The sequence below is a fragment of the Daphnia carinata genome, chromosome 2, assembly GCF_022539665.2.
Source record: "Daphnia carinata strain CSIRO-1 chromosome 2, CSIRO_AGI_Dcar_HiC_V3, whole genome shotgun sequence".
Classification (NCBI taxonomy): Eukaryota; Metazoa; Arthropoda; class Branchiopoda; order Diplostraca; family Daphniidae; genus Daphnia; species Daphnia carinata.
The window spans coordinates 7,243,651-7,267,716 of NC_081332.1; the positions used below are offsets into that span (position 1 = coordinate 7,243,651).

Genomic DNA, 24,066 nt, shown 5'->3' on the forward strand with positions numbered 1-24,066 from the left:
GAGCCAAATAAATATATTGAAATCATAACCGTTGAAACTCAATTCTTATTTGCCTTGGCCTCCCAACAAATTAATGAGTCCAGCATCACAAAACAGTCAACCACCTTCATGAACTGTTTGACACGTGGTCTGGCTGAACTAGGAAGCACGCCTGCAGAAAAGCAGCATATGAATTGATAAATTGCCTGTGGCAACTGGAATTAAAGTTGCCATTATTTAAAGCTTTCGAAGTGAGGGACTAGCGATCTTGAATGTGCAATCACCAAAACGGGTTGCGCTTTGTTTGACCACCTGTAATGACAATAATCAAATTGTGTTCTATTCGGAAATCTTATAGAAGGTAAAATTTAAAAAACCCATTAACTAATTACTTCAAACAGTAGAGAAAGTTAAGGACTACAAATTAAGAACAAGTCTGGCCCATTAAATGCTAGATTTATTCCATATAAAAAAATAAGAAAAAAAACCATTATTGTTCCTTTGGGGCAGCCGAAGCTAATTTAAGACGCAGATATTTTCGAAAAAAATACCTTTTTTCAAGAGTTTTTCATTAATCGATAAACTTGATAAACTTTTTACAATTTTAAAAAGAATCTTATGAGGTAGTAAACAAGAAATTTTTAGAAAACTTGTCCCTTATTGGGACACAAGCTTATTTGTAGATTATTCATAAATTCCATTGGTTTTACACGATTTCCATGTTCTTTTTACTTTTTGCAATAGAAGTTTACTTATAAGCTATTATGTTGAAGTGAAAATATTTTAAAAAACTGTTTTCTCGTTGCAGTCATCGTCCCATTTGTTTGTGCTTTAAACGAAAGCACTAATTCAGTACATTGTTTTCGAAGAAAATGGGATGGTTGGGATTTTTTTATATGATTTATACGACGCGAGGTGGCTCAGTGGATGAATGCTCGGGGAGACCAAGGTCTGAGGTTCAATCCTCATCATCGGTGATTAATACTTGTGTTTCATTAATTCGTTCAGTTAATTTACGTGGTGTGGAAGATGTACGTCTATCACGTAGACAAAATCTAAAAAAAGTGAAAATGCAACATTTCTGCTTGCATTTTGGGGCTTGTTTCAAATATTGTTTGTAAATATAAGTAAGATAGATCAGCGGTAAAGGTATAGTTGTTTTGCAAAATGCTAGAAAACTACCTAACGGCAGTACAAAACAGCCTAACGAAGAAAAAAATATTAAAATGAGTTTTTCGTTTTCCTCTCTCAAAGATGGCTTACACTACAGAGGATCTAGAATACGCGTTCGTAACTTACGTCTCCGGTGATGGATCATATCGAAGCGTCGCCAGCATGTTTGGCATTCTCAAGTCCACACTCAGTCACAGGTATTTGTAATTCATTTTCCAATGATATTTAGAAAAGTTAAGTGCACTGACTAGCACAAGTAAAAAACGAACTTTGTACAGAGGCTTATAGTTATGCCTGAAATTGACGCAAAATGGAATTGAACAACTGCCAAACAATTAGCTGTTATAAAGTTAAACACACCTTTGCAAATCATAGGTGTGTTGCCTGTTATTGTAAATTAGGAGAATGGTTTTATTTTAAAACCATTCTCTTCTTATTTATTATAAAATAAAACCACTCTTATCTCTTTTGAGATAAATATGGCATTTAAATGAATGCTAGCAATATTGTTTCTCTTAGAAACTCGATTCGAAAGTAATGGACACATTTCGGAAATGATTCCATCCCTTGCGTGGCCATTGCTTTTTTAATATAGGTCCATCCATTTGATTTTCTAAAAAGCTGACTAATGTGATGAATTAATTAAGCTGAAAAATTAAATTAGATTAAAAATTGTTTTTGCTAATTATGATTTTGCTTGTATGCGTACAATAAGATCTTAAAGTTTGCTAGTTGTTGCAACAAAGAAGGACCAATAAAAAACAAAAGAGGAAGGCCAAATCTTCTGTTAGAAGAAAACGAAATCATTATCGCCAATTGGGTTCGCAGTAGGGCTAGCGTGTAGGGTATCCGGTAACAAACAAGGAATTGCTGGATTCCATTCAGCATACCTTGGAAAAAGGCATGCTGAACTTTACTTACTCCGGCAAAAAGAACCACAACATTTGCTAACAATCGCCCAACGGAAAGATGGCTTCCGAAATTTACAAAGCGGCATAACCTGTCACAGAGACAAGCAGAATTTTGGACCTCGGCAAGAGCCAAATAACGCCTCACGATCTCCATCAATGGGCTAGGCATGTAGAAAATTTATCAAGTTGATTTTCATTTACATAATTGTTTGCCGTAGCTTGTTTCTCGTTGCACCCCCACCGATTGTCGGAGAAATAGGAACTGGAGAAATAGGACCTGGAGGATTAAGACCCAATCTTCAAATTTCTTTTTGGAAGGTCCTATTTCTCCATAATAAGGGTCCTATTTCTCCTTGGTAAGGGTCCTATTATGTTAACTTTACAGACTAGTTTATTATTATTAACATGTTTAGAGGAACAATATTACAATCTTTATATCGTCTGAAGCAAGGTTCTCTTGATTCAAACACCAATTATTTCTTCATCACATTTTTAATTCTTCTCACAGTTACAAAGATTCCAATAAAAATATTAAAATCATACCCTACTGCTATAACTATGCCAGGCGGTGAAAGCTGTCTGTTATGTACAGTAGGAGCATTTTTCACCAAAGCAATAAATGGTTTAAGCAAAACGTAAATGGACAACGTGCGTAGGAATATCTTTGAGTAAAATTTCAATAGTTATAACGTGGCTTTTGTTAAAGAGGAAAAGGAACTAATAACCTCACCTTTATTCCGAAAGGACCACCTACATCTCTGGCAAGAATTCGCATTTTTCCCGCATTTATAAATGATTTTTGACGTCCTCTCCCTGTGTCTTGTTTCCCCCCTAGGCACATTTCCAATGAGCTATTGGTTACCTTATTACTCATCACATACAACACTGAAATTTAAGGAAGCTTTGTTCCTAAATTAACAAAGCTACTAATAATGACAAATCCATTTTAATTATTTTCGACCAGGAAAGATCTTTTTTATGTGTCAGTGATTAACGAAGTCACTAAGCCTTTTAAAATGAATCCAATATTTTTTCAAAATTTTCAACGATCATGGAAGGCATGCCAGTGTATTGCTACACAAAACTATCATGGCACGGCTTGTAAATAATAGAACACGAGTCGGCTCATCCAAGAGTCAATGTCGGCCATTCATACGATAAATTAGCCTTTTCCCGCTAGTTTATTCAGTTTATGCTCTCTTTTCATTTTTCGTTTTATTAACGTTGATTTTTCTCTTTTCCTGTTCTTCGCTGCGTTCAACCCACTTCTTTCTTCTTTATGATTTTGATTTTATCCTGTTTCTTAACGGGTTTGGCAAGCAATTCCGCATTGTCATTTGCACCTATTGCTCTCAGCATCTTATAATATTACCTATTGTAATACAGAAAAGTAGAAATACTTGAAGATCTAAAAACTGTTTTTTGCTTACTTAAACGTTTACCTTGCATCAATTTCGTGAAATTTGATTTACTGAGTACCCGGCTAGGCATAACGATATCACAGACGTTCTTTCCGCAACAGTTAATTGTTTTGTGCTATTTTCGTGAAATATTTTTATAAACTGTATCAGTTTTATAATCCAACCCCCGTTTTATACTAATTCAACGCATAAGAACAACCATTTTGAAAAAGGCGCGTATGCCATGATTCATTAAATTAGTTATAACGGAGACGAGACTTCCCATCCCGAAGTCTGTTTCTCGTAGCCTAGTGCAAAAACAATTTTCCAGTAGATTTGTAAAAATTTTTGGCCTTGCCTGACGGCAATTTGTCTAACCCCTTAGCGATGTAAGGACACGAGCTTATTTATGTCTCGTATCCGTGGTAACGTCTACCGCATTTTTTCCCGCATTTTCCCATATTCTAACATAACCCACCTAACTACTAAGTAACTTAGCTACATGTTGATAGGGGGCATTTTTTTAAGGGGGGTAGTCGGATTTTTTTGGAACATACTGTACGCGATGAATTTTTAGCAACGTATGACATTTTCTAAACACCTACAAACAAAAAAAAATTATGGAAGAATGAAACACCTTTATAGCATGAAAATATAATTAATTTAGATTCAATTGTACATACCTTACCATTCATAACTGAGTGTTTAGTTGGTTTTCATCTCAACAATAGAATTGGATGTCGTGCTTCTGTAAATTGAATTCCGTTAAAGCTGAGTACTTGCGTCTTGAGATGAATGTCCTGACGTAACTCTATCAGCTGTAATGTTGTCATTTCATCTGAACGATAGGAATAATGATTACATAAATTTCAAGAATCTGTAAACATCTAGATTATAAGGACTTCATGCTAGAATTAAGTTTGTTGGAAGACTCATATATTGCCTCTTGCTATCTCCCCAACCCACTCGACCTTATTTCTACGATTCTCCCTTTTATTACTTTCGTTCGCTTGACTGAGGTGTCAACCACACTAAGTTCATCTGTTAACCTCGTCTCCCTTTCTGACACTGTTTTTTTGCTGTTTTATTGCCCACGCTAACCTTAGCGTCCCCAAGCCAGGCCGCAGTATAAAACCCACATCCGAGCTTTCCCAAAAAAGAGTTCTCCTGTAGCCAAATTTCCGTCAAATTTCCAACGCAATTAATAAAATTTCGTCTACACTTTAAATATCTTTCCTTCAAAGTAAAATTTTTTCTTCTGTGGTGGTAATTCCAACAAGACTGTAAACGGTACTAAACTGCAAAACCTAGGAAGTAGAAAATCGTAAATTTTAATGAAACTAGCCACTTACCTGTCAAACAAGCACCGCTGACAACAAACAACTTCAACGATTCATGGAATAGACGAAGACGCAGACGAAATGGAACAATCGCAAGACGAACAGTGTTTTTATATTATTAAATGAACGTTTCTTAAATTATTTTTATGTAATAATTTTCTTATTTATCAGTGTATTAAAGCGTACTTCAACGCCTCCCCCCCAGAATCCCCATCGTGGCACGCAGAAAAAAGTGAAAAAAGTTAATAAGGACATCAGTAAAGGGAGGGTGATGCTAGGCCAGAAAACACCAGTAAGAATATGTCAAATAAAAAAAATCCAAATACTGTGTAAACAAAATTACTTTTCTATTAAATAAGCTCTAAAAGCAATAGATGAAGCATATAATCATGCAAAAAACTTACGAATATTTATTGAAACAAAAAAGTTATGATGGAGTGAAAAGAAATGATATTGTAATGGTGTTTGAAGTGGAGAAACCAAAATAATTCGTTCAGTATTCTTCATATAGCGGACAAATAATGTTCGTTCGATATTTAGTCCATTCATGTTGGAGAAAGAGGACATCAATGCTGGAGAAATAGGACCTTCAACATGGAGAAATAGAACCCTTCAAAAAAAGTTTGGAATTAAGGTCCTATTTCTCCTAATTATCAGTCCTATCTTGGGGTCCTATTTCTCCAGGTCCTACTTCTCCGGCTACCCCTCCACCTGTATATAGTTGCACCACTTCACATTCGCAGTGTGTTTATCGATTAACGCATATCATGAAGAATTTATATTCATTTATAATTTTGTTTCACAGTGAGAACAGTTAAGAGGGCATTTTCACCGACCCTACGAGATAATTCAATTGCGATGAAAGTTTCTTTCTTGTTTCGCCAGGCAACGGGAAAGTCTTGACAGAACTTGTGACTAAAGACGTTTATCTATCACTGAAAAGTTCTGCAAAGACTGATGTCTCTGTTTTGGCTACAGTCTCGGCGTTTGGTTGGATTTTACCCCCCCCCCCCATGGTGATTTAGCCTTATGAACGGAATGGATGGACGGGAATGGATGTTGAAGAAACAAATGTCACCTGTTTTTAAGGTATTTTGTACCAAAAAAGTGTGGATGACGGTCGAAGCCTTTTGCCATTGGCTGTCAGATCAATTTGTTTCTATACTGAAAATTAAGGATGTACAGTTCCCCGTGTGCTGTATCTGAATGGCCACCGCGGCCACATTGATACCGGATTCCAGAGATTTGCAAGGAAAACCATCTTAGTCTCTTTTCCCCTCAAACACAACGCATACATTGCAGCGTGATGCGGCTCTATTTAAGCCTTTGAAGAGTTTGTGGAACACTGAAGTTCACGAGTGGACAGGAAAAGATCCAACCAATAAAGTCACAGTGAAGAATGTGGCTCATTTGCTCTACGAAGTGTGGCAAAATTTTCCTACTAAGAATGGGCAAAATGTTTTCAGAGCTTGTGTCTTGTATCCGTGGAATCCCGATGCCCGAAGTTTTTAACTATTTGAACATTTATTAGACTTCTTAACTAACAACGTTCGCATTTTAGAATTTCCAGATGTTTGTCAAAAGATGGTGGATGTGAAGAAATAGATAGCGACGATATGGTCCCCGATATCGATGGCGTCCCTATTTCCTCGTTGGACTGGCGGGAAGATGCTCCTGCCCAAGAAAGTTCTTGGTCGCTATCAGATCTAAATTCTGAGAGATTTCCTGATTCTGGAAATAGATGTTGTTATTATGTTTTGTATTTTTTCTGCGACTTTTTTGATCGATCAAATTCGTTCTTAGTCTAAAGATCCATCCATTAGCGAACTGTAGTCTCTTGCCGCGGTGCCACTAGCTGAAGTTCATTCGTCAAAACTGCTATCGGATTCATCGTTGAACCCAGCATACGTAATGCTTTCATTATCTTTATTTTTGAAACATGTCTTAACATTGTATTAAAATCCAAGAGTGGAAAGCAATCTTGGCAGAATTTGAAAAGAATATCTTGCCAATTATAGTAGACAGGCTCATTCAAATTCTGGCATTCGAAGACCAGGCCAAGTTTCCGATATGGCCAACCAGTTACGTAATATAGATAAGGTCAAGTATGAATTATGAAAAGACCTTATTCAAAGATATTTTGGAGAAATTAGAGGTAAGAGAAAAAAGCACTACGCGTTTCCAGCCGTGTCGATATGCAAACATCCTTCAAACTGGATTTTGGACCCCTTCGTAAGATTCCAAAACCTTCACGGAAACGCGATCCGCCGTTATCCATTCATACGCCAGAAATAGCCATAAACCATTTGGCGGAGGTGGAAAAGCGGAGGCAGCAGCAAACCGTGAAAAGTGCAGGAAAGGGAAAATGTCTTCAAAAAAAAACAATGCGCCACAGTTGGATGAGGACTTTGATGACGCCGTGGATGAGGGATATCTACACTGCATGGAAATGTAAGATGGATAGATACACATTGCATGGAAATGTAAAATTTTTCCATTTTAACAAACATCAATTAAACAGAATTTTGGTAAGAACGGACATTTCCAGTCGCTGCCAACACCAGGGCCATATGAAGCAAATACTTCACATGTCTTTTTGACATGGTTTGATTTTAGCACTTGATTAGTTAAATGTTTTGAATTCCCCAGTTATTCATTATTATTTCTTCTGTTTTACAGTCCGAAAACGAAAGGAAAAAAGACGACAGATAAGGTCTTTATAGAAAGATCACGACGCTCATCGAGTCTTCAAGCACGATTGAAAGTCGGAGATTCATCTGCTTTTGTGGAAGAAACTCAGCAAATGTTGCTGCGTCTTCTCTATATGCTGTGTAAACGCACAGGTACAGAGGATGATTGTAACAAATGTAGAGCTTGCGATTCATGAATCCATAAGGCCTGTTTCGGTAAGGATATCCTTAAGAAACATGGCATCCCCAGCTTTTGTTGTCCAACTTACATGGATACCTTTGTCAAGTAAGCAAAAGTTTTTCAGGTTCCAGTTTTTTCCCCTTGATGTTTAATACAATCTATTTTATTTTAAAGAAACAAGGACTTTGAAGAAAATAGTGCCAGAAAATAGGTTTGTTTATATATTTAGCCACTTGTTTTCCCATATTACAGTGAAATTACACTGTTTTTTTTTTGTTTTCATTGATGAAAAAATACACTTCATTTTATTGTTTAACTGAAACCACACAACAGGATCCCAAGAAACTTACTAGAACTCCCTATTTTTTCCTAATTTTTTCTTGCAAACATTCGATTCAACAATATCGCACAAAATGTGATAAAAAAACAAGAATGGAAAATAATAAACATTTTTCCCAATAAGAATCAAGCCTTAAATCCTTTAATTACTATTCCAGCATCTTACGACAGAGCCACCGTCATCGTATTTATAATGAATGATACAGCGCTCACCGGTTACATCATCATAATTCTGTGTCACTGAAGGTTTTAAAGTAGGTATATCCTATCTCACAAAAAGTGAAAAAATTATGCAAAGCTATCCGTTCATATTCTGTTTTTGTTGTTCTACAACTGGATTTGAACCATCAATCTTCCGATTGACAATCCAAGGTCTTACAACTTTGCCACCGTTTTCATGATAGAAAATAAAAATATAATAAATTTAAATGTGCTGTCCCAACTTAGCGTCCGGAGGCTTATGTAGAAAATATAAGAACTGCAATCATCGATTAGATGAATATTATAACATGATTTTCATAAAATATTCGACAGCCATATAGAAAACACTTAAGCGAAGCTATAGATCCTAATATTTTTGATACTTTGTTAGTGTAGAATATCTTTAATGATTTAAAAATACACTAGAAAGGGGAAAATTCAAAAATTTGGAAAAAGAAATTACAGTGTCTATACAGAAGAATCCTCCTATAGGTTGGCAATCCAACGTCGTACGACTGTGCCATCTTGAACAAAACATTACTGAAAAGCATAATATGTCATCTAGCATGTAGTTTGCTGTCCCAAATTAGCGTCAGGGGAGCTTATGTAAAAAACATTAAAATTGCGATCACCGATTAGATAAGTATTTTCACAGGATTTTCATTAAATATTCAACAGCCATGTAGAGGAAACTTAAACGAATCTATTGATACTAGTATTGATGATATTGCTTTACTTTACGGTGTTCTTGATGATTTTAAAATATCTCACCAAATAGGAAAAAAAATAAAAAAAAGGACAAACATTTATACTTAGTTTCCAAACAGTACACAACCGTCAGCTTTAAGATTTGCAACCCAACATCTTATGATAATGCCACGATGAATAGATAATTATAGAAAAGCATAAAATCTGTTAGTATGTAGTCTGCTGTCCCAAATTCGCGTCACGGGGGCTTATGTAAAAAACATAAGAATTTAAATCATTGACTAGATGAATATTGTCATAGGATTTTCATAAAATATTTAACAGCCCTGCAGAGAAAATTTCAACGAATCTATTTTTACCAATATTTGTTGATATTGCGTTTGTGTAAGGTGTCTTTGGCGATTCTACAAAATCTCACAAAATAAGATTAAAAATCTAAAATAATAAATCGATATTCCCAATTGGAAATGAATCATCAACGTTTGAATTAGTATTCCAACATCGTAAGACTATGCCACTGTTAACTGTTAATAGAAACACAGCCTACCACCTTATTTAGTTTATTGTCTGCTGTCCCAAATTAGTGCCATGGGAGCTTATGTAAAAAATACGGCAATTGAAATCACATATTACATGAATATTGCAAGGTGGCTTAGGTGACAAACTTTCCGATTTATAAACAGAATTTTGGCGAACCCAGTAATGTCAATATTAATTGGGAAAATGTTAGCTTTGGATGATTAAAGTGAATAACAATCTCTCTTGAATAAAGTAAGAAATTCAAATGGTGAAAACAAGTGAGCTGAAATATACTAATAATAAATTGTAATCGGTCACTATGTAGGATAGAACCACCGACTTTCGAAGATGCAGGCCAAAGCCTAATGACCGTGCTCATGGCCTACTATAGAAAATACCTAGTAACGCGCTATACCTCCTGCGCCGAACACTAAATTGCCAGAGGGGCCTAATACCCTAAATCGAGCTCCATTTTCCACTGTTTGGTAACTAATACAGAATTGCAACGAGTGGAAAAAACAGTGGAAAGTGGAACCTAGCACCACGCGTCGCCAGTGTCGAAAATAGTTAACGACATTCACTAACGAAAAAGTTTTAGATGAAGAAATCACTGTCTGTATTTTCTGAGAACTTTCTCTCGTGAGGGTGAACCAAAGACTGATCAAGGCCAAAAAAATTAGCACCCTCCAGCGTTACGTCGTTGAAAACAGGGGGAAGGGAAAAGAACAAAGGGGGGTTGCGGATTTGACCAAACAAGGGAGGCACAACAAAATTCAATTGCCCAATCCTTAAACACAGAGACAATTTTTAGACGCATAAAACATTCTAATAGATAAGTCGGAGATTTCCGACAGCCAGCTTACGTTAGGAAAAGGGAAAAAAGCAAGATTGAAACTGGATTCGAACTCGGGTCTCCCGGACTTCAATCAAGTGCTCTACCGGGACCAAAGTAGATATAACCTATTGCCAACCAATGGCAAAAATGAAGGAAATCGGAATGAGTGAAATGATGCTGTGGAAAGTGGAATTCGATTTGGGGTATTACGCCCCTCTGGCAATTTAGTTTTTGGCGCAGGAGGTATAGCGCGTTGCGTGGCCGTTATTACAGTAGGCCATGACCGCGCTATAAACATGTCATCATTTCTTTGCATACAGCTTATCCATATCAATATAGTCTGCTGTCCAGATTTTAGCGTCATGGGAGCTTATGGAAAAATAGAGTAAAATCAATCACCAATTAGATGAAAATTATATGTCTACATTGGTAACAAATTTTACCACATTGTTAAGAAACAGTCGACGAACATTATTACGGCGATATTGGGCAGGATAGGGCAAGTTGGAAACAATTTTCTTCGGCTTAAAATTTCGGACATTACAGTGTGTTTACGGGAAGTTCAATGTTTTTTTCTCGAAAATTCCAATCCCATTTATTATTTCGTTTTTTTACCGTTGAACCTACGGCATATTGGCTACTTAAAGAGAGAAGTGTTTAATACAATTTTTAAAATCAATATTTATGTTTTTGGGGAGAGTTTCGATCCCAAGTTACCAGGCCAGAAAATCATTTTGACAGCTCATTGTTTTGATTATTGAAAACATAAATTTCGCTATATTTTTCTATTGCACCCCATTGGGTGTCTTAAGCTATTCGATTCAGAACTAAAAACTGAATCGAATGAATAAATTAGTTTTGAATCAATAAGACTGCCTAGAATTGGCATAAAAGTCGAATGAATTAGGGTTTTTGTCCGAAATTAGCAGATCGGTCTTACACACATTCCATATATGAATGACTGTTAGCCCAAACGCTGTCCCAGTTCGCTCTTTTACCCTACATGGGTAATTAAAGCAAGTAATTTTAAATATGTGGATATACCCGAATCATTAGGTAACCGAACAAAAAGCTACCTTTTTCAGAAAAATATTTGTCTATTTCATTATTAATTACCTAAAATAAGTAGTTCTCTCTATATATCAGTTAGTTAGGACGTATAGGATTTTTAATTTTAGAACCACTTTTGGAATTTTGGGGGTGTTGAGATTTGTTTGGCAGCTCATATCCCATATATCCGAATAAATACGTCAGTTAAACTTTGCGAAATCAATGTATACCGATATAAAAATTAGCTTACAAATTCATCTTTTTGTAAATGTATTCGATGTTCAAAAAAATTTCAGTTACCCTATGCATTTTACCCTGACATAAAGGAAGATTATTCATAATGAACACTATTGAAATTGTGCCGTGTTAAATATGAGCCTGCGAATTTCAACACTTGTGATTCAAGCACTAGAAAAATCAAAGGTAGTTTTCAAAATCAACCTAAGTTTAGTAAACGAAAATACTTTAAAATCGTAAATTCTCTCTAGTGGTTTTATGGAGCCATTACCTAAAATGAAATATAATCTTAATCGGCGGAATCCCTCATTTTGTGACGCCTATTTTTTACGTCGTACCAAAAAAAATCGTCTTTATTATATAGACCGCTGCATTATATATAGACCGCTGCATTATATATAGACCATTGCAATTAAGTAATGAAACACGAAAAATTCAATGTCTAGATCGAAAAAAATTAACCAATAAAGGAAATTGAAAAGCTTATGTATCAGTTGGATTAGGAAACATATGGAGATTTCCATACCTGTGTTTCAAAAATGGCGGTGGTAAGGCGGCAACGATTTTGCCTTTTGTCCCTACTTTTTCTACCTTTGTTTGATATTTACTTGTTATAGATTTTATTTAATCGCTGATTTTTGTTTCGACTACAACCAGGAACTTTTTTGGTCACGTACTTCAGTGTCACGTTAACAACATTCCGTGGCATCCTTATCAAACAATTTAACTGACAAAGAAATGTTTTTAGATTTTTTGCGGTATTCCTATTTTCTATCAAGAAGTAGCTATTGGACAGTATTTATTTCATTTCAGTGCCATAGTTTTTTGTAATCACCGCTTTTTCCGTTACTCAAACCTGTTTTATCGTAGGTGTTGGATACACTACAATTGTAAATATAGCTGCGTAAAAAAGCCTTTCTAATAATTTTTCTTTAAATTTCTTTTCCGATTATTTAATTATTTTACGCACTACTCCATCATCATTGTATGGACTTTGTGTTATCTGATTGCCTCATTTACCGCGCTTCCAGGTCTACTATGGCAATCTTGCGTTATTATTACTCCATTACTCCAGGAACCAATGGAACACAATCAACTGGTGTCATCTTTTTAGCAAAAAACCATGTTTTGAATATCATTGTGATACTTCTAAGCGTTTTTAATACGCCTCAATCGCCCCAATTTAGGTGTTAACCAAAGGAATTACACCCGCATTAAAGGTTCGATGTAAATTAACAGCACATAAGGGAACGCAACAGGTTTTCGAGGATCAATTCCAACATTATCATCATTTGCATTGTAGCATGGGTAATTCCACCGTCTTATTGGTTGGTAGGGACAATGTTAAACTGTAATGAACTACTGTTTTCACCTTCTTGTTAAGATAGTCGATTCTAATATATCAAATACCACTAAAAAATTGTAGAGGTATGTGGTTAAATAAAAGTTATGAAATAGAAGTAAGGCCGACAAGGTCAAGTTGAAAGTGAACGATCCAACATTCGATTTGCTAACGTTTTATGTCCTGCAATAAATACCAAATAAAAATTTATATACAACAAAAAAGCTATCTACCGTAAACTGGTAATTAGAAAATTCATCTCAGCAGGATCAAGGATGTAAGGATATGCCACTGAGGTGGCAGTGTTGTAACTCCGTGCTGAAACCTCGAATAAGACCGTATCCTCGAAATTTTCATTAACCAGTGGATTTCTTTGAAATTTCGCATAAACCAGAAGAGAAAAGAAATCCCCCCCCCATACACCACAGAACTGTCTCTGAATTAAAAATTCTATCTTCTGTGTGAGCTTAGAAATCCCATGAAATAGTAAGAGAGGTTAAGGTGCTGTTTTGTGCCTACATTAGATAGGTTTCTACCCCGATTCTGCCGATCTCTCTTTTAGGGGACTATAGATCTAATTTGTTAGAACCTTCAATCTTTTTTTGTTCTCCATAAGGTTTTTTAATAAAAAAAGGAAATCTAGATATATTTTTATTGCATTAAAATCACGTTGATCCTTATTTACATTTTCATTACTTCGCCATTTTTCTGAAAAATTCATTTTTTCGATGCATTAGGTTAAGATTGTTCGAGGGTTTTGAAAATCTCATTACTGCGTGAAGATACTATGAAGCAAATGAACAAATGAACACAAATAATGCAGTGGAAATTCATGATTTACTACGATCCATGGGGGTTTAAAATTTTGAACTGGATGTATGTACCGTAAATTCATTTTAAAAATGCTGCGTTGGAGCCAGTGAACCCATTGCGCACAAAAAGTTTGGTTAGTATAAATTCTCCCATAAAATGTCTCTTAGCTTTCAAATTAAGTTCAGTTATGTATTTTGTATCTGAACTATTATTAGGGATTTTACAGTTTAAACGACGGAACATTTCACGTTTAAGTTTATAATACTAGAATGCTCTCGGTTGGGGCTCAAAAATAACGTCAAATTTCTGAAACAGCACCTAAGGAGAGCCTAGTACATTTCACGGACACAGACGGAAAATGCAAAACATAGCTCAGTTCACTTACTTCCAATTCTTATGTAGATTACATTGTTGAATACATTCATCGTCACGTACGTCACGTACATGATGTCATACAAACGCCTTTGTTATTCTTCTGCATGACATATGACTCCAGATAAAGCAGTTTATGGGCTTCATCCGCGGTAGGCGGTAATTGTGGAGCTCCACCTCTGGGCTTGCAAACAGGCGTAACCCCTTTAGCCAATACCTTGAATGCAAAAGACGCATTAGAAACATTCAAGTGGCATTCAAGGATTAAATTTGGAACAACTTGTCTTAGCGTTCCTGGAGTCGTCACGATGTAGTAGACAGCATAACCAGGAATCCATTTAATGGAAGACAAGCTGATGGTAATTCCAATGGCTTCAGCCCACCAATAGTTTTCACGGTATGTTACAGGAATGTATTGGATGACAACAAAACAAAACAACACCTTTTAAAACGAAAACGGGATAAATTTTTAGTAATTTCAAAAGCAGCCGCATGCTAATAAGACTCTTACTGCCATAACAAGGGGGCCAAAGAAAGACCAGAAAACGTAGAAGAACCAAGAGGGTCTGCTACCGGACATCTGTTCAATGCAGTCACAGAAGCGGCTAGTGCCAAATATCCATGCAATAAAAATGGTTTGGAAAAATACAAGGAATAGCATAGACATCCCGCTGGCCGAATAATAGTCCATCAACTGAAATATGTCAAACACAATATGTCAACTGAAATACATCAACTGAAACATGAAATATGAAACACCACCCTAAAATATGTAAAAAATATACGATGTAACACGTTCTATCACGCAGTACTGTGGCACCGTGACTGTTCCATGTGTTTGTCAATCCTGAGTTATTATGGAAATATCCAGAAGAAACATCATAAACACTCTCTGAATTTTCTGTTTTTTCGCAATTTTTCCGGCCAGTTGTCGCTAAGTCCAGTAACGAAAGATTCGACATTACAGAATTCCGAATCGATTCCTAAAATCTATTTAATAAAATTTGACTCAAAATTTGAACCACTTTACTTTTCGGTTAATTGATAGGCACCATTAGGATAACAGAACTCACCGCAAGCATAATAAAGAAAAGACTGCCCAGGTTGGCGCTCTTGGAAGGCGTAGAACTACTTCTGGATATGTAATAAAAACAAGGGCAGGACCGGAATTCATCACCGAATCAATACTGGCATTGGTAGCATGCGCAATTGTTCCAAGAATTGCAAACTTTTTATGGCGTAAATATTGGATAACAATTAAGATGGGTGTTTAATTCCAAACAAGGCCTACACAAATACCGTAACGATTCCTGCAATCAAACACGTCACCGTGTTCACTAGACAAGTTATCATGGCGTCCCTGTATATGGGAAGACATTATCCAACAAAGTTAAAGCCAACTATTAAAATAATAACAAAAGCAAACGAACAAACGAACGTACGATTGCTACTACATTATCTTAACGCGAGATTAGCCTATTGGCAGGGCTTCCTGTGCCGGGATTAAGTATATGCTACCCACATTTTCAGGAAATTATCTTAAAGGATCATCTGAAATTTCTCAGATATCGGGGATTCTTGTCACGAAAGTAGTAGCGAAAATTTGTACCAAAGACCTATGAGCTGGATACAATGTCAGGAGTTCTTTGCAATACATGGTTCTCTTTAGAAGATCGCCATTAGTTTCCAAAATGATGCCGGATTCCCTAAATTGTTGTTAGTAGTTGACACCTGGAAATGATGAAATTTCTCGGAAGTAACGGATTTTCTCACGTGTAGCAAACACAGAAATATGGCTCTTAATGACATTCCTAGTTTTTTTATTTTACGGTTTTTGATACATTTGAAAAAAGGAGCATCTTCGTGTTTCTTTGTACAGAGGAAACATTTTCTAGGTAGCAGGAGGCGTCTAGGTTCGACACCTAACTCTCACAGTAATACAATATGCCTCTGCCGAGTTTTTTCGACGAGATGATTAGAAAACGCTATTTCCAATACAAATTCTATTAGCGATGATTCCAACACAAACGACACTCAGTCTCAAATTTACTACTGCACTTAGTTTACAACTATAGCAACATGAGCCGTTGATCTACAATTCATTGTCAAACTCTTAAGCTTTGTATGTCCCGAAAGATTTCTCACCTGAAGAAATTGTATTTAAACGTGTTATATGAACCTAGCGCGGGTAATGCTCCGGTCCCGATGCTATAGGCGAAGAAGATTTGGGTTGTACGTACGTAACAATAAATGGCTAATATGACACTACGGGCACGCCCAAATTCAAAAACAGTCTGTTATACCATCAATCCAAGGCCCAGCAGTCAGCAGGAGATCCATGGAAATACCAAATTATTTTACTTAATTCTATTATTATATCCTCATAATTACTTTTCACCATTTCGGGGTGATATAGTACAACAATCCAATCTCCGCCCCTCCAGAATAACTGCTCGAACAGGAAGCACCAAAAGTATAATGTAGGGAAACAAGGCTGTAAACCAGACTATCTGCATATTACAGTATATAATTACATTTCATATTGGTTTAAAACTTGGTTTAAATAGAGGAGAATCTGATTTTAAAAAATTTACGTAACCGCTTTCATTTAAGCCCTTCCAGATGATGAAATAAACAAGAATCCATGCCAATATTAACGTTCCAAACAGTTCCCAACGCACAGAAGACAAATTGTCGTTGCCGTCTGTGATGCCCAAAACTCGCTCACTACAAGCACCTGTGATACTATGATTACTTACAGTATATCAATTTGAAGCGTTTATTTTTAAGTGTAGAATTACGTCCAAAATTCTTCGACTGCAGACACTGATGAGTTGGTAAGGCTGATTCCATACGTGAGATTCGCAACGTCAGTCGAGACGTAACAATTCGGCGTATTCCATGCGTTGAAATAGGGAAGTTGCAAAATTCTTAAATTTGGAACATCTATACAGTATTTTAAAAATTATGCAGAAGAATTATAGGTTTATCTTTAAAAACTAAAACTAATAACATTTGCAATAACCTGAAATGCAGAATACTGCAAATAAACTATTCAGCCATACGAGTCACTGTTTCATTCTACGACATTCTAGGACGTGCATATCACAACCTGCCCAGGGAAGACGCAATCAAGTAGAATAGGGTCCAAGCGATGATAATGGTGTAATAAGTGTCGAGAAGTACGACCACAACCTAAAAATCATATTTAGACTGATTTTACCATGTAGATACATTTGACAAACGTACTCACCATGGTTGCAGAACCCACAGCTGTGCAATTAAAACGTTTTTACAGAGAAATTTATATGCCAAATCATAATAATTTAAACAACGAAACAAAAAAACTGTACCTTTCATGATAGGCGCTAATTGGCCAATAAATATCATACCTGTAATATATAGTAATGCGGGATACATTTAAACATATATAAGACTACAATTTCCAATAAAACACCCAACTCTTAAATATCTTCCTAATGAAAATTCTGTAAAGCGAATTGAAAATTTTTTAAAATGGTTAATGATGACTTAGTTGATAGGTTTCAATCAATACCTGCGTAGAATATCGGAATGCCACAGAATACCATGGCAACAAAGTACGCTATCAGAAATGCTCCTATGAAATATTAGAGCAATAATCGTTAAGCAACCCTGAGATGTTAGAAATGAAAACCTATAGGCAAAGTAAAAAAAAAAAACATACCCCCGCCATTTTTGTAACCTGAGAAGAAAAATTCAGAAGTGCTGTTATAAACCTACACGCTTCACAAAGGGTAAACATTTTTTGAAACTTAACAAAGATAAGGAAAACGCCAAATGTTGCCCAATCCTACAGAGACGCTTATGCAAGAGAACAGAAAATCAAACTTGTTGATCCATCTCCCGCGCTCCTCATCTTCGTTTCCCGCATCATTGACTTTTTCGATTTTTTCTTACTGATGCAGTCGGATATCGGGCTCTGACTTTCCAGCTAACAGAGTCGTCGATGATTTGGAAAGAAAAACAGGACAACAATTTTCGCGCTCCAGCATATCGGAAGATAAATTTTGGTTTTTTGTTCCATTAGAAGACGATTCCGAATGCGGCTTAGTCGCCTCATCGCCCTCGATCTCTGCAATACTTGGCCTTTCATCTAGCTCAAAACCACCGTTGACAAATTCAGTGTTCATTTCCCCAACGTTTGAAACCTTTCGGCTTTTCGGGATAGTCTCTAGTTTACTCGTCAGCAACAAGTATTTTTCACGTGCGCTCCATTCACCACTTGTTGGTGAACTGAAAGTGAAGTAATTGAAAGCAAGAGAAACAAGAGTAATTTCGTTAAAACACAATGTTGAACTAAAAAAACCTTAACAATAAAAAAAATTATTAAAAAAAGAGAGAAAAAAAGGAAACAAACCAAAGGGAAAATCTTAAAACAAGAGAACAATGACTAGAAGACAATGGGGAAAACTAGAAAACGCACAAAAACCAATCACTGAGTATTATTGTGGTTGATCATTTAATAACAATATGTGAATTCCAAATTTCGTTTCAGGAAATAAAAAATTTCATTACTTGCGTGCGACATTACACATATTTGATGGACTGAATCATCATACTCGCGCCGCATTTTAAAACAGGCTTTTTTTTCTTGGTGCAGCGAATTTAGAAGCGCGGTTTGTTTTCTTCCTATCACCCCTTGTTTCCGGTATAATATATATGTACAATGGTTATGGTAATTGAAACAAAAGAATATAAGAGAAACAATTATTAGTTATTTGCTAGCAAAATTAATTACGATATTCGCTGATTTAGTGGCAACCGATAGCCCTTGGTAAGAGCTATCTATTTTGGGGTAATTGTTATCAACATTTTCAAAAGGAAAAATCATAAAGGCAAAAGGTTTTTTCGTTGTTTTTCGATCTAAGGTTGTAATAGGCGCAAGAGATAAAAAAAATAGATGTTACGCTTAAATTTTTTTTAATTTAACATAAATTTCATAGAAATAGATATCTCTTGATAAGAGCTACAACAAGGTTTAAAGGATCTCCACCGTGCAGTAAGTAATATGGGGTGTCCAGTGTCGAAGAATGGACAGAGCTACGATAAGCAAATAAAACATCATCCAGCATTTCTTTCCATTTGGCACGTTCACCACCTTTTAATTCTTTTCGTAGCATTGTCGTTAATGTTCTATTGAACATTGCAGTCTCTCCACTACAAGCTGGATTATAAGCAGTTGTTAATCTTTCATCGATTTTTCATTCTTGCAAACATAGCGAAATAACTTCGACGTGAAATTCGGAAAGTCGGAAAGAATAACTTTAGGCATACTATGTCTAACTATAATTGTTTCCTACACAAACATTCTGCTGTCGTCTGCGCAGTCTGATATAAACAGCTTCTACCCACCGGCTAAAACAATCTGTAATAAGTAGAATATAACTATTTCCGTTAGGTGAAAATGGCGTAATACTACCCAAGAAATCCATTCCAATAACTTGAAAAGGGGCCTTTGCAATTTCGTGAGGATGCAACAGAGCTCTATATGTTGATGAAGTGTTAGCAGTGCATACTTTACACGTCTGGTGATGTTCTTTAATATCGGCTCTCATATTTTGCCAATAATAATCATTTTGGGGTTTAAAGTAAGTTTTGTAAAAAGCCAAATGTCCACCAATTGGTGCGTTATGTAATTTCCTTAAGCACCAGATATCGTAACGATACAGGCAAATCTAACTGGTGATTCAATTCATTTCTCTTGCTATTGGGCGATGGCTGCGCATGGCGATAAAATGTACCTTCGACGATCTCAAAATAATCAATGTCTTTTACCCCATCTGGCTTAGATTAGAGAAAAATTTCCTCAAGTTCTCCATTATCCAAATAATTTCGAATGGCAATAAAACAATCTTCTTCCAATTGTTTTTCGCAAATTAATTTAACGTTAAGATCTGTTTGAATACAAAGCTACTTTTAAACGCGATAAGCAATTAGCATTTTGGTGGATACGTCAAGGGTTATATTTTAATTCGTAATTTGACGCTGCCAAAAGTATAGCCGATTTTCCTAATCATCCATTATTGTCTTTCTAATCTTAAAGCCATTGCAAACGACGATAATTTTTAATAATATCAAAAGGTTGGTCCAAAAGGTAATGCCGGAAATGTTTGATTCCATCTATCCGCTAGCACTTCTTTTTCAGTCGTACTATATTTAGTTTCTGCTTCCGTTAACTGTCTACTGGAATACGCGATTCGGTGCTCGTGGCCATTTTGAATTTGGGACAGTGCTGCTCCAATGCCAGAATCACATGCATCGGTAAAAAGTAAAAATTTTTCGTTGAAACTGGGGTAAGCAAGAACTGGTGGTGTTACTAGAGACTTGCGCAATTTTTTCAAGAGAAACTTGTTCGTCGGTATCCGCGTAAAAGGTTTTCTGCTAATATCTTTTTGAGTTGCAATTGATCTAAGATCTTTAATAAATCTTGTTTAATACCCGGCCAATCTAAGAAATGACCTGATTTCATTTAATGAAACAGCGTTTTATAATTAGCTATTTTGTCTATTTTACTCGAATCCAGTTTAATACCATCAGTCGAAAAAACATGGAATAAGTAATTAACCAAGTGTTTCATCAACTGGTATTTTTAAAGCTTTGATTTGAAATTGGCATTTTCCATTAAAGGAAAAATTTCTCGAATATCGTTCAAGTGATCATCAAAAGTATCCGAAAAGATGGTTACGTCATCCAAGTAAACTAATGCTTTACTTCCCAAAACATCTTTCAGTACATAATTTATTAGTCTTTGAAATTTGGCAGGTGGATTGCACAAGCCAAATGCCATACGTTTAAATTCATAAAGATTTTTTTCTACCACAAACGCTGTTTTTTTAATAGCTGGATAATCTACCCGAATTTGTCAATAGCCAGAAGCTAAATCGAGGGTTGTCAAAAAAATTTTAACACATAATTTGTCTAATGTTTCATTTTTCCTCGGCATCGGAAATGAATCTTTTTTTGTAATACTATTTCTTTTCGGCAACGCAAATTCGTACCCCCTAACCTTTTTTCTCTACCAAAACCACGGGTGGAGCCCATGGTGAATGCGAATATTAAATTACGTTGGCATCCAGCATTTCCTGTGCTTTATCTGCTAATATTTTTCTTTGATTATTTGCAACTCGATAAGGACGTTGTCGAATACGGACTCGTCCTTCCGTATCAATGGTATGTTTTATAAGGTTAATGTTTCCTAATTCTGAATCTTTGAACGCGAACAAGTCGTGGAAGTCATTTAATAATCTTGAGAGCGATGCTTGAAATTCGAAGTCGACTTCTGAAATTAATGCTGGTTAATATTTTATGTTAGGTTTTTCTTCCAATTTACTTAAAGCAATTTTTCCAATGATTTTATCAATTATTTAGATTACGCCTAGCGGGCGTATTCCTAGAAATTTTGACTTGATTTAATTAATGATTTCCCACAATTATTGTATATGTTCCATCTCCATTGACATTCCCATTGAATTCTTCAACATAAGTATCTGATGGTAAATCTTCTGTTGGGGTAAATATAAGTGCTGTAAGATGAGAGACATACGGAAATAAGCCATTCATTTGCGCTGCAATTACTTGCGATGTCTGACGAAATAATCCCGTCTTTTTTACTGTCGTAATTGTGATTTTTCTGTATAACCACCAGGATATGCCCTTTTGAAAATTTTCTGTAAACGATGATCATAATCTATGATCTTTTCTCCAGGTTTACGTTTGGCTTTATTAAATTTCTTAATATACACATCAACATTCTTATCCTCACGGAAGTGGTCGAGTAAGGCCTCTCTAATGGAAGCATAGTCGTATGGATGTTCTTTGATTATGGTTGGTATTACTGAAAAAGCTTTACCTATCAACTTTGCAGGCAGCATCTGAATAGTTTTTTCATCTAACCATCCAGGCCCATCGACTATACCCTCGAAAGATTCAAGCCAAGAGTCGAAACGAGAAATTGGGCTTCCGGGAAAAGGAGGAAGTAATTGTAAACGCGAAAAGTTATGGTGGTTGTTTTGCAAATCGTTTAAGTCATTAACAGTAGCTATTCTGGTAAGAGAATAAGAGTAAGCCATATTGTTGGTCAAAAACGTTACAGGGGAATTCGGAACTCTGCGATGCCGAGTTTGCGCGGTGCCTGGGACGCGGTTCTAGATTGGTCGGAATTCACCTATGTTTTGATCAGTTAATTGTACCGACGGTTTCTGAACTGTAGCCGTCCTGCCTGCCGCCTGTATTTCGGCTGCGGCGATGCTGGTCGAGCAGGAGTGGTCTGCAGTTCCTCCTGGTTTTCCTGAATGGATGACAGCAACTGTTCCAATTGTGTGGTAGTCTGGATGCGGACTTCCTGGATGATGTTTGATAGCTGCTTGTGGCACGGCCTTGCCACTCTCCGGAAACTGGTCAATTTGGTTCTGAGCGATATCAATTCCGGCTGCAGTGGTTCTCAACGGGTTATTGATTGTAGTATTCTTAGGTATAAGACCCGGTTTAGAGTGTCCGTGAGAAGTTTCAGTTGAAAGTTCAACAAAGTTCCCTCCAGACGGATTGAAAATTCTAAAATTTTCAAGAATGGGAAACTCGTACTTTCCCTCCTCTTCGCTGTCGAGTGTCTCCTCTAGGGGTACAAACCGAAGAGATCCTCGTCTTTCGCTGGTATGAGTGTCTGCAATTCGGCTATGCTGTATGTCTGTCCCAGCAGGAACGTCATAAACTGCCTTGCATACGTCGTAAAGGACGTCGTCAGCTCGGACGCTTGTTGATCTGCCTTCCGCATTGTCCTCTTGGTCCGCCCACTGGCCCTCACTACCTGAATCGTTAAGTATTTCAGGAATATCGTCGGTGTTTCCGGGTCCGTCAGCAATTGTGGTTTGTCCTGGGGGCGGCACCTCAGCCCGAAATCGTTTATCAACCGGGTTAGTTGGTCCCAGATTTTCGGATCACGCGACTGAAAATCCGGCTTCCTCTCCTTGAGGCACCTGAGTCCTAGTATCAGGGACGGCAACGGACTCGACTGTGTCGGGAACACTCTGGATGGGTTGCTCTGGACTTCTTGATATAGGTGATGGAAACTCAAGTTGAGGCGATCGTCCATTCACTGGGCTCTTCTTTTGGAAAAAACTCAAAAATGTGCTCGATAGAAAGCTAGCCTTCGATGCGCTTTTCAATGGTGATTTTGCAGGAGGAAAACGAGAAGCTAACCTTGCATAAGCATACGGTGGGCGTTGTGGGGCTGCAGCAATCGCTTTACCACGGGTCCAGATTTTCCTGGTGGCTGTGCTGGCGAATAGAACCACTTCCTCATAAGCAGGGTTTGATCGTAATTTACCTAACTGGGTATTGCTTGTCTGAACTTTTGGTTTCAAAATGGGAGAAGCAGATTTCTTCATGGATTCGGTTTCTACGTCTGACATTTTACAACCATGAAACTTATCTGACGTGGACAAAGCACGGGCTGATAATTTTTCGAAATCAATTAACTTGGCAACTGTTTCGTTGTTAATTGTTACCACTGGCGTTAGGGAACAACTAATAAGTGGAGTGCTTACAGGAGTGCGGGGAATCTTACGTCCGCCAGTAATAGCATCATCCATCATTGTGGTCGAGTTCGAGAAACCGCTGCCACCATAATGTAAAGCATTCTTCCCGAAGGGAGGATAACTTTACTGATTTAAGACAAAGATGAAATAAGAACTTATAGGCGGTTACCCACAATGATGCATGTCTTGGTTAAAACACAAGATTACACAAACAAGAAAACATAGAAGAGAAAGAAGTATTTGGAAATAAGTGGACAAAGAGAACAAGAATTATGTTTCGTCTTCCCGTGATAACACGAATGGAAGAGTGGAAGAAAAACGACACGAAGGCGAGCGTGATAACTCGGCTGCACGTAGGCGATACACAGACAAGAATTCGAATAGGAAAAACAAAAGACAAT

The 24,066-nt window shown here is 36.7% G+C and overlaps 1 pseudogene; it reads right to left on the bottom strand.

Moving 5' to 3' along the window:
- Positions 1-14,036: 14,036 nt before the first annotated feature.
- LOC132087767 (sodium- and chloride-dependent GABA transporter 1-like) lies at positions 14,037-18,262 on the bottom strand (annotated as a pseudogene).
- Between the last annotated feature and the right edge of the window lie 5,804 nt (positions 18,263-24,066).